The sequence below is a fragment of the Elephantulus edwardii genome, unplaced genomic scaffold (assembly GCF_000299155.1).
Source record: "Elephantulus edwardii isolate Elephantulus edwardi_28Jun2011 unplaced genomic scaffold, EleEdw1.0 scaffold00012, whole genome shotgun sequence".
Classification (NCBI taxonomy): domain Eukaryota; kingdom Metazoa; phylum Chordata; class Mammalia; order Macroscelidea; family Macroscelididae; genus Elephantulus; species Elephantulus edwardii.
Window position 1 is genome coordinate 23,689,693 of NW_006399762.1, and position 10,774 is coordinate 23,700,466.

Sequence of the window (10,774 nt, forward strand, 5' to 3'; positions counted from 1 at the left end):
TTAGGGACCTCTCTAAAGTACTGAAGAGCAATGGTGTGTTTTCTGGAGACTAAGGTGCGTCTGATACAGGCCATGGTCTTTGCAATCACTTGTTAAGCGTCAGAGAGCTTGACTATGACCAGGGAGGATATAAGGAGAATTGATGCTTTTGAGCTTTGGTGTTGGAGAAGAGTGCTGAGGGTCCCATGAACTGCTAAGAAAACAAACAGATTCATCTTGGAGAGGGTTAAACCGGGCTGCTCCTTGGAGGCAAGGATTCTGAGTCTTCATCTGACATACTTTGGTCATGTTGTAAGGAGAGACTGGTCCTTGCAGAAGGACATCATGCTTGGGAGGGTGGAGGGCAGGTGCAGGAGGGGAAGGCCCTCTGGGAAGTGGATTGATTTGGTGACTGGGGCAATCGGAATGAGTGTGTTGGAGACAATGAGATTGGCACAGGACAGAGCAGAGTTTAGGGCTATTGTACATAGGGTCGCTATGAGTCGCAAGTGACACGATGGCACATAACAAAAACAACAACATAAGAACAATGAACACTGAACATCCCACGGGCTGCCAAAAGAACAAACAAGCACATCTTGGAGAGGGTGTAAGCCAGAGAGAGTGCTCTTTGGAGGCAAGGATAATGAGGCTTCATATACTTCATATAATTTGGGCATGTTGCTAGGAGGAGCTATTCCTTGGAGAAGGACATGATGCTGGCAAGGGTGGAGGGTCGGCGAAGGAGAGGAAGACCCTCAACCAGGTGGACTGATACAGTGACTGCTACAGTGGGCTCTTGTATGTCAGAAGTGTAAGGATGGCACAGGATAGAACAAGGTTCAGATCTTTTGTTCATAGAGTTGCTTTGAGTCATACTCAACTCAACAACACCTAATAACAACAGTATGAGATAAAGTCTCAACATCCTTGTTTCTAAGAAGCATTCTTGCTGTACTTCTAAGAGAGATTTTGCTTTTGGCAGATCATGGTGTATTCCATATTCATTGTCAACATAATTCAAAGGCATAAATTCTTTAGTCTTCCTTATTCCTTGCCCAGCTTTCACATGCTTATAAGAAAATTGAAAATATCGTGGCTTTAAAAAAAGAAAGAAAAAGAAAATACTATGGCTTGGGTCAGATGGCTCTGGTAACTAAAATGTGCTGCTAACCAAAAAAATTACCAGTTTGACTCTACTAGCTACTTCTTGAGAAAACTAATAGGTAAATCTTCTATAACTATTTAAAGGTTTTTGCATTCTGTAGGGAAGTTATACTGTGTCCTACAGGGTCACTCTAAGTTGGATTTAGTGACGATGAGTTGGGCTTTGGGGTCATGTAAAGTAGAAGGTCATCAAAAAAAGAGGAAGATGCTCAATAAGATGAATTGGCATGGTAGCTGTAACAGTAGATTCCAGCATAGCAACAATTATTAGGATGACACAGCATCAGGCAGTGTGTGGTCCATTGTAGATAGGGTCACTAATTTGTCGGAACCGGCTCGACAGCACCTAACAACAGCAGCAGCAGATAACGTAAAAATGTGATGTCATCTGTTTCTTCTAATTCTTTTTTTAATCATATTTTTATTAATTTTAATGAAAATGTACAGACCCTTTGAATTTCCATTCATTCACTGTTGCACTTTTCTCCTTGCCCCCACCCGCCCCAGTGTACTCTTCTCTTTGAAAAGTAAAAGAAAAGTTCCCCCATTGTTTTACAATCCCTTCCCCCAGGTATTCCACTATACAGCCTTCATTCTGGACTCCTGTCATGACAATAATACCTAGTCACATATCCTTTTTAAACAGTTTTCTCCCTCATCTGTTTCAATGCAGTATACATTATTTATCCCATCTTTCTCAGTCTACCCCAAACCCCGATATCAGTCCTGTTTTACAACAGTGGCACTGTGCAGTATTTGTCTCTTTGTGACTGAGATATTTCACTCAGCATAATGTCCTCCAGGGTCACCCATTTTGAATAATATTGTTTTTCCTTGTTTTTAATATTGTTGTTCCTTGTTTTTCAATGGCTTCTAATTCTTAAAATAGCTTTTTGTGTTTTGTTAAAGAATGGGTTATGTTTTATATACTAGAAGGTCCTGAACAGCCTTGTTTTGGGCTGAATTCTCTAGATAGGCAAAACCAATGACACTTGGGTTTCATGTCTTAGACTGCTGACACATCTTAAGGTCATCATAGGAGACCAGGGTTGCAGATGTCTGACTTTTAATAATGGCAAGTCTGAAGTCAGCAAGTACAACAGACCGCTAGTTGAAGTCCAGAGACAGGCAGCCAGGTATAGATTGGACAAAACCTATGTAGCTCTTTGCTAAACATACAGCCATGAAGGCCACACCTCTAAGGAAACCTCCCATTAATTAGATAAGGTTGAAAGGCTAACCATATCTTCATATAGATTTGATTTTAATCCTGTGTGGTTGCTATGAGTGGTATTCTACTCGATGACATCATTTTGTTATTGTTCAGTACTTTTGAGGAGTTGAAATCAACCCATGGTTGATCCTCCAGCAGATTTTCAGAGGCAGCAAATTGTATAGAAGGAGATTGTCCATCCTTCTTCTGTGGAACAGCTGGTGGATTTGTGTTCCTTTGTGTTGGCAGTACAATTCCTTACCATAAAGCCACAAGAGCCCCCTTTAATATCATGTTGTTGTTATGTGCTGTTGAGTTGCCTGTGACTCACAGTGACCCTATATACTACAGCTCTGAACCTTGGCCTATCCTGAGCCAATCTCATTGTCTCTGACACACCTAACCCCATTACCCCAGTCACTGAATCAATCCATCTCATCGAGGGTCTTCCTGTCCTGCACTATCCCCCTATATGTCCAAGCATAATGCCCCTCTCCAAGGACTGGTCCCTCCTGGCAACGTATGTGCAAAGGAACTCCAAAATCCTTGCCTCTAAAAAGCAACGTGGTTTCACCATTAACTTGGTTTCACCTTCTCCAGGACAAACCTTTTTGTTCTCTTAACAGTTCGTGGAATGTTCCAACACTCTTCTCCAGCACCACAACTCAAAGACAACAATCCTTCTGTCATCCTTAGTCATTCATTGTCCTGCTCTCTGATGCACAGCAAGTAATTGCAAAGACCATGGCTTGGATCAGGTGCACCTTAGTCTCCATACTGACATTGTTGCTCTTTACCACTTTGGAGAGGTCCCTAATAGCTCATTTTCCCAGTGCAGTTCCCCTTCTAATTTCCTGACTGCTGGCGCCAAGAGTGTTGATTGTGGAGCCAAGCAGGCTGAAATTGTTAACAATCTCAATCACCTTTCCATATATCATGTTGCTGCCACTTGACCCAGAGGTAAGATAGAGGTTGGGATTTAGAGCATGTGGGATATTTTTGTTATACTGAGGATCAGAGACACAGAGTATTAACCGTCACAAATCCCACATGTTTTAGTACCAGTCATAAATAAAACTTCTTCCTAAATTTATGCCCATTTATATTAACAATCCAACATCTCTTCCATTACCTCTCTCAGTTCATAGCCCTGATCCTGCTTCACTAGGGAATTAAAAGAGAACTTGAACCAGCATTGATGTCCATATCCTCTACCTTTCCAATTAGTAGGGATTTACTCTCTTTACTTACAACCTTTCTATTTAGGAGAACCCTCTTACCCAAGGATTTAACTCCAATAATTACATCAGTGTTTTAATCCTCACCAAATCATTCCCAAATGTATTCAAATATTATTTTTAATATTAACCCAGAATCTTTTCTATGATCTTCCCTCATTTCAATTAATGGAAATTCTATCCTTTTATTTTCTCAAGTTGAAAACTTGGGAATCATTTTGGGTTCAGTTTATATTCCTCTTAAAATCACTTCAGCAAATCCTGTCAACTCTTGGTTAAAAATGCACTCAAAATCCGACCACTTCTCACCAATTCTATTGCTGCCAACCTTGACCAAGCTATTCCCATCTTGTGTCTGGATTATTTTAATAGCCACCTGATGTGTCTGTCACCCTACGTCCAACTTGTTCACTTACTCTTCTCATTCTTTTTACTCACAACACAGTAATCAGAATGGTTCTATAAAAGTATAAATCACATGTTATTTCTCTGCTCAGAATCCTTCATTGACTTTCCAGTAAAACTAGATTTTTTTTCCCCCCAATAATTCCAGCTCTTAGTATTTCTCAACTATGTCAGGTCCTTTCCCACCTCAGTATCGTAGGCTTGAAATTCTGCCAAGAATGCTCCCCTTCACCCCCACATTGCATCATGGCTAATTTCTTGAGTTCAAATCTTTGCTCAGTGGTCTCTGCCTTCTTTACCACAGTATGCAGCAGCCCCAGGCTCCAACAGTATAAATTTTTCTCTTCTGTATTTTTTCTTAGCATTTATTGCCATAATGTTTCCTTATTTTGATTCTTAATTGTCCTTTCCCAGTAAAGTATAAACTCTACAATGTCCACAATGTCTGTATGTTTAAGGCTCTTTCTCACAGCCCTGTAATGCAAATGATTTATAAATGCTTAATGAATGAGTGACTTATTCATCATTCTGGAAACATTTTACAATCCATTTTTTACTTTTTAGCCATCAAAGGAAAAAGAAAATTTCTACTTCATATCTTCTCTGTTGTCAGGGAGAAAAAAAAAATGGAAAAAGACAACAACTGTCAAATTTGTTCCCCTAAGTAACTTCTCATTAAAGCTTTGTTTCCATAAAAGGGAGGATGTTCAGAAAGACGTAAGGGAGCAAGCTCCGTATTCTTGTCCTTCAGGTAAAACCAAGATAAGTAAATACAAGGTTGGTTTTTTTGTGTGTTTTTTTTTTTAATTAAGCTTTAGAATTTCCTATTTCTCTTTGATTCTGACTTGGTTGCTTGTTGTCTGGGTTATCTAGTGCTGCTTTTTAGAAATACCAGATGGGTGGTTTTAACAAACATATTTATTCTTTCAAAGTTTAGGAGGTTGGAAGTCGTAATGCAAAGTTTGGCTCTAGGGAAAGACTTTCTCTGTTGCCTCTGGAAATGGCTCTTGCCTTCTTTCAACATCTGTGGGCCTGGCACCCCTTGATGATCCCCATATGTTTTAGTACCAGTCATACTCCAAGTCTAGGAGGTTCTCAGCTCAGGGGCCCTGAGTCCAAAATATGTGCTCTGCTCCCAGCTTTCTTTTGGTGGCAGGGCCCTCTCTCTGCTTGCTTCTCTCACCTTTTATCTCTTGTAACAGAAAATTATTATAAAAGAGTAAATATGTTATTTTCCCTAGGTTCTACAGTTCTACACATTATGATGTATTTATTGTATATGTTTTTAGATTAACAGACCCATTTCTTTATGTCTCTCTAGATGAGTTTCTAAACAATTTATAAGCATGTTGTGTCCCATCGAGTCACTTGCGACTCATAGCAACCCTCATTACCGCAGTCACTAAACCAATCCATCTCATTGATGGTCTTCCTCTCTCTTTCCCTTCACTCTTCCAAACATGATGTCCCTCTCCAAGAACTGGTCACTCCTTGCAGTATGCCCAAAGTATGTCAGAATCCTTGCCTCAAACTTGTTTGTTCTCCTGGCAGTCCACGGTATATTCAGCACTTTCTCCAGCACCACAGCTCAAAGGCATCCATTCTCTTTCTGTCATACCTAGTCATTGTCCAGCTCTCTGACACATAGCAAGCAACTGCAAAGACATAGTATATTATAATCCCTTATAAAAGAGAGATTTCTGATGAGATTTTAGGATCCAGAATAGACTCCCCAAGAATATAATGTTGATCTAGCCTTACTCCTTTTAAACTATAGGTAAAATGTATACTTTCTCATAATGTTCTCATGAGAAATGTAGGCTAAACAAAACTCCATTAGGTGATGGCCCAGCTGGTTGAGTTGTCTCCCCTAAGGGATGGACTGATGGCTTCAAGGCTTCTGAGGGCACGGGCTGATCTATAGCAGAGTGTTGTAGCCTGTTCTGGGCAAGATCTCTGTCTTGCCTTTGTATCTGAGAGAAAGCAGTATAACACTGGGCAAATCGCTCTAGATTGAAAGCTTGCATAATAGTGCTGAATGATGAACTAAAATTAATAAGAATTTTAAAATCTAGTATTTACACTCAAAAAAAGAAATTAGAGAAGTACTGAAAACATTCAGGAGTAGATTTTTTTTTTTTTTAGTTAATGAAAATCCATTTTAATATGGATCTTTGCTTGGACACTTATATTTGTTGTTGATTTATCCATATATGTTTACTCTTTTAAAAAAATTAATTTTATACTGGATTGCTTACAAAGTTTGCATACATTGTGTTTCACACTATCCTTCATTCACATTGTGTTTCATACAATCATTCCCATTCATTATGGGGGTTTTTTGTGGGGATTTTTTTCAGCTTTAAAGTTTTTTGAGTTTTATTTGATTGCTGAATCATTTATTCTCAAGCTGTAAGTTTTTGTTTCTTCAGTTTCTTCTGAGAAATCCTTTTCTTCTTGGACCTCTTCTTCTGGTTTAGGAACAATCTGTTCCTTTTCAGTAAGGATCATCTTAGCATGGCAGGGGGAGCTCATGTAAGGGTTGATCCAGCCATGAGCTCTGTATGTGCAGTGGTGCGTCTTAGGAACTTTGTTCACCTGGATATGCTCAATGACCAGAGAATTGACATCCAAACCTTAAGTTCAGCATTACTATCTGCATTTTTAAGAATATGCAGCAAAAACTCGGCACTCTTTTTGGGCCACCGATCCTGTATCCAACCCCACTGTTTGGCCTGGGCACACCTACCAACTCCCCCATTGTAACGTCAGAATGGCACACACTGCTTTTGCAAAGTGACATCATTCAGAGAGTTGGTGCTTTCCAGATACGCATATCCTTGATGGCCTGGACAGTTTCCCGGGTATTCTTAAAATGGACCCAGAGATTTGAGCCTCTTGATTTGCATGATTTTGTGGGATTTTCCGGGTCAAGCAGTAGTGAACTATTTTGGGAGATTGACTGAAGCTGCTCATGGGGAAAATCCATTCATTTTATTTTATAAAATTAATCAACATTGAACAATGTTCACCAGATCCCCACTGAATCTTCCCCATTTCCTTTCCCTCCCTCCACCCACCAAATTGTGCGACCCTCTGCTTTCCCCCCTGACCATCCTCACCTTTATGCTTCCAGTCTCCTTCTCTTGGATCTTTATGCACATTTTACTAGTTTTTCTATTTCTACAATAATGGCCTTATGTAGTGTTTGTCCTTATAAGCCTGAGTTTGTTCATTCAGCATAATGTTCTTCAGTCCCTCCCAAATTATGTAGCAATTGTCAAAATCATTGCTCCTGAGTGCTGCATTGAATTCCATTGTGTGAATGTACCACATTTTCTCAACCCACTAGATTGTAGGTGGACATCTGGACTGTTTCCATGTTTTTTTTGCAATTGTGAATAATGCTGCTATGAACATTGTGGTATACAAATCTCCATTTCTAATTTCCTTATAGTATATTCCAAGCAGTGGAATAACTGGGTCATAAGGAATTTCTATGTTTAGCTTTCTTTGAGGAAACACTACACTATTTTCCAGAGTGGATATAGCATAGATTTTTTAAAAGTTCTTTTTGGAAATAATTGACAGCTCTTTTTAAAAACAAACAAACAAACAAACAACCACCCCTGCTATCTGATGTGTGGAAGCATTGAGACACTGCTGCAACATTTGTTCACAATCTTAGGCTCCATAAACATAAGTACTCTTTCTGGCTTCAAAAGGTAACAGACTCATCACACACCAAATGATGTTCAGTTTGGGGTACCATATTTTAAAGAAATGTAACAAATGAGAAATGGTCAGTTTTTTAAGGCTTCAACATGTTCACCACACTCAAAAGACACTGAAGTGTAGCAACTGACCATTACTCAAAAGACAATGAAGTGTAGCAACTGGCCATTTCTCATTTGTTACATCTCTTTAAAATATAGTACCCCAAACATTTCTGATAGGTATTTTAACACCCATGGAGATGAGCCTTTCACGTTTTTTGCTCATTATTTATTCAATCCATTCATTCATCAGCAATTATTTATTGATTCTCTAAACATATGTTTATACAGGTTTAGACAATGGGCATAAAAACTGACAAATTCCTGCCCTCAAGATGTTTCTATGTTAGTATAGGGAGACACCTCTCAAAGGTACAGAAGTGTGAAGATGAAAGGGCGTCTAATTCAAACCATGGCCTTTTCAGTGCTTCCTACCCTTCTGAAAGCTGGACATTGACTAAAGATAACAGTAGAAGAATCAATGCTTTTGAGTTTTGGTGTTGAAAAACAGTACTGAATATTCCATGGACTACTAAAAGTACAAACAGCTGTCTTGCCAGGGTGTTCCCTAGAGGAAAGGATGGTGAAATTCTGTCTCTCTCACATACCTTGTGCATGTTGCTAGGAGAGGCCAGTCCTTGGAGAATGACATCATGCTTGGAAAGGTGGAGGATAAGCAAAAGAGAGGAAGACCCTCAATGAGATGGATTGTCACAGTGGCTGCAGCAGTAGGCTCAGAGATGATAAGGATGGCACAGGATAGGGCAGGGTTCAGGTCTGCTGTTCATAGGGTCACTATGAGTCACGGTCAAGTTAATGGCACCTAACAGCAACATAGGGAGATGGTAACAAAGGAAATAAGTAGGCTAATGATAGTAATATAGTTAGAAAGGCATATGTGATATGGTTATAGAAGGCTTTGCTCAGCAGGTGAAGAAGCAACTACATGGATATCAGGAGGAAGAACATATATGGAGGAACAATAAGTTCAAAGGCCCTAAAGGTCAGCACATACCTGTAGTACCTGTGAAACAGCAAAAAGACCAGATGTGGTTGAATGGAGTGAGAGTAGAAGAAAACTAAGACATAAGGCCCAAGAAATCATAGGAGCCAGACTACACAGGATGTAACAGATCATTGAAATTACTTTGGTTTTTATTGTCAGTAGGATAAGCGTTCGAGAGGAGGAATTGAAAGAGGAGACTTGATCTAATGTATATTTTAATAGGATAACTCTGGTTTAATGTTGAGGTTCAGGACTCAGGTTGAAAGCAGCGTCAGAGTTAAGGAGCCAAAGTGGAGAGCCTAGTTAGGAGCCCATGGCATTAATTCAGCGTAGTTTGCACTAGGGCAGCAGCAGTACAAGAAAACAGTCAAAGATGATGAAGTTTTGTTTTTGTTTTTTTTTTAAAGAAAAGTTTTTTTGTTTAGCTTTTGGGGGGTTGTGGGTTTCTTTTTTGCCTTGCACACCTGCAGCCATGGAGTTGCCATTAACTGACAAGGAGGCACAGGATGGATCAGATTTGGGGAATGAATATCAAGAAATAAATGCATCTTAAGTTTTGAAATGCACATTAAACATTGAGTGGTCAGTCCAACATCTCTGTAATTATGTATTTTTCAGTCAGTTCCCACTCACAGCAGCTCTGTACACAACAGAACAAAACCCTGTCCGATCCTGCCCCATCCTTACAATCGCTACTGTGCTTATGCTTGCTGTTGCAGTTACCCAAGTTTGTCTCTTTGAGGACCTTCTTCTCCTGCTCCCACTCCATTTTCAACCTAAGTGGATCCACTTTTCCAAGCATGATATCCTTTTCCAAGGCCTTCTGATATCATTCCCAAAGTATGTGCAGTAAAGTCTCACCATCATTGTTTCTAAGGAGCATTCTAGGTGCACTTTTTCTAAGATAGATGTCTTTGTTGTTTTGGCAGTCCATAACACAGTCAATAGTCTTTGCCAGCAGCACAAGTCGAAGGCATCACTTCTTCTTTGGTATTCCTTATTCACTGTCCAACTCTGACATACATACAAAGCAACTGATAATACCATAACTTTGGTCAGGCACACCTTAGTCTTTAAACTGACATCTGTACTCTTTAGCACTTTATATAAGTCCTGACAGCAGATTTGTCCAATGCAATATTTCTTTATTTCTCGACTTCTTCTCCTATGAATGTTGATTGTCGATCCAAGTAAAAAGTTAATAGTTGGAAACTTCAGTCTTTCCTCCATCTGTTGTGATGTCTTTTGTTCCATTTGTGAGGATTTTGTTTTCTTGATGTTGGTGTGTAATCTACATTGAAAACTCTAGTGTTTGATCTTCTTCAGTAAGTGCTTCACTTCCTCTTAACTTTCTGCAAGCAAGGTCCACAGGACCTCCCTATAGGCCTGCATAAGTAGGCATATGAATCACAGTTCTTTGTTTAAAAATAAAAATAGGAAGTAAGGGTTGAATATGCACAATTTGGAAAGGGCTGAGGCATCTATCTTCATTTATCAAGGGATTCAGGAGCAATTCTCCTCACTCTTGAAGAGTGCTGAAGACACAAGTTCTGCCCTTGGCTTCTCCTTTTCTAGATGCAAGTGGACATTCCTTCTTGTACACCTTGTTCCTTCAGACTTGGTTGACAAGACCATGTTATCTTAGGAAGGAGACTATCTTGAGACTATATTTGGGCACTTTACTTGAGCACAGAATTGCATAGCAACACACTTCCACCATTTATGGATCATTACTTTGAGTAGGTTATTTATGTTAATGATGATTACTGAAAATTTGTTCTCCACTCCCTAATTTAATAAGTCTCACAACAGTAAGGGTGAGTTGAGTGAAAGTTGGTGTCTTTCTAAAATATCCAACTTTGGCACAGCATTTGGAAACTATGCTCTATGACACAGTTGAAATTACTGGGGATTTTTTTTTTAATTTAGTTTATTTTTCATTTCAATGAACATCTACAGAGATTTTGGAATTCCATTCATTCATTGTTGC

General features: G+C 39.4%; 1 protein-coding gene and 1 pseudogene across 2 annotated transcripts in view; one reads left to right on the forward strand and one right to left on the reverse strand.

Moving 5' to 3' along the window:
- Positions 1-10,774, forward strand: part of PLA2G12A (phospholipase A2, group XIIA) — a 20,186-nt gene that overhangs the window by 2,321 nt on the left and 7,091 nt on the right. The gene's annotated exons all lie outside the window — the stretch shown is intronic.
- Positions 6,408-6,991, reverse strand: LOC102856521 (annotated as a pseudogene).